Below are 1401 nucleotides of genomic sequence, written 5' to 3' on the forward strand. Positions count from 1 at the left end.
CCCAAACCCAAGGATTGAACTAAGAGACACAAGGTACAACAAAAAGCAAGGCTTTACTATAATGGTATGTCTTGCACAACCGGTTGTCTTCGGGGAGCAGACACACAGAGATTGAGTACAATCAGCATTTTATCTTCTAGGGTGAAAGGTTCCTCCCCCAGCTCCTCACTGGCTGAGTACTATGGGGTGTACCGACTTCCTGATTGTCAACTAGGTTTTACTGTCTCCTTTTGCGTTATTTAAATAAATATACCTTTAGCTGTTCCCTACCCCCTCTGTTCTCTTGTGGCAGAATAACCTTCTTGGGGTGGATGCATTCTGACACATATGCAGCTCTTACTTCTTCACCTAAGTTACTATTTCTTAACAGAGAGCTATTTCTATCTCTTGGTTAGGCCCTCGTGTTTGTGAAGGGGCTGTTCAGGAGCATGGACTTTGGCTCTACCACATCCATGGTCGATGGTGCTATGGTGTAACTTTCCCTTCTGCTCCATTTCCCCTCTGACTGTCTTTCTCCCTTTCAGGTACTAACCAGATCCAACCCTGCTTAGCTTCCAAGATCAGATGAGATTGGGTGTGTTCTGGGTGGTTCAGGGTGGTATGACCATAGACCATACCAACTTTACATTTAAGGTTAACTTTTATATTCTGAAAATGGACCACCAGACTTTCTAGTTCTTTCAGTTGGAACCACATAGTAGATATCCTTTTCAGATTGTCTGCTTTCATGTAGTAACCTGCATTTAAGTTTCCTCTGTGTCTTTTTGTGCTTTGATAGCTCATTTCTTTTTATTGTTGGGAAAGACCCCCATTGTCTGATGTACCATAGTTTCTTCATCCATTCGCCTATTGAAGGTCATCTTGGTTGCTTCCCAGTTCTGGCCATGATGAACAAAGCAGTAAATGTCAGTGTGCAGGTGTGTGGACACATGTTCAACCCATTGGGAAATACAGTGGAGTACAACTGCTGGATTTATAAGAAGAGTGTGAATAATTTTATAAGAAACTGCCAAACTGTCTTCCAAAGTGCCTGTTCCATTTTGTTTGTTTTTGCAGTGCTGGGGATTGAACCCAGGGCCTTGTGCTTGACAGGCAAGCACTCTACCAACTGAGCTATACCCCCAGTCAAGACTATTCCATTTTGCGTTCCCACCAGTTATGAAGGAACATTCCTGTTGATCCACATCCTTGCCAGTGTTTTGGATTTTGGCTGGTCTATTAGGTGTGCCGTGGTATTTCACCATTGTTTGAATTTGTATCTCCTTAATGACATATATTGTTGATCATCTTTTCATATGTTTATTTTCCACTTGTGTGTATTCTTTGGTGTTTGTGTAGATCTTTAGGCCGTTTTGTGATTGTGTTCTATGTTTTCTCATTGTTGAGTTTTAAGTATTCTTT

General features: G+C 41.8%; 1 non-coding gene across 1 annotated transcript; it reads right to left on the reverse strand.

Moving 5' to 3' along the window:
* Nucleotides 1-1050: 1050 nt before the first annotated feature.
* Nucleotides 1051-1124, reverse strand: Trnad-guc (transfer RNA aspartic acid (anticodon GUC)). Its single transcript has one exon. It is a non-coding gene; the product is annotated as a tRNA-Asp (tRNA).
* Between the last annotated feature and the right edge of the window lie 277 nt (nt 1125-1401).

Source organism: Sciurus carolinensis, chromosome 5 (genome assembly GCF_902686445.1).
Source record: "Sciurus carolinensis chromosome 5, mSciCar1.2, whole genome shotgun sequence".
NCBI lineage: Eukaryota > Metazoa > Chordata > Mammalia > Rodentia > Sciuridae > Sciurus > Sciurus carolinensis.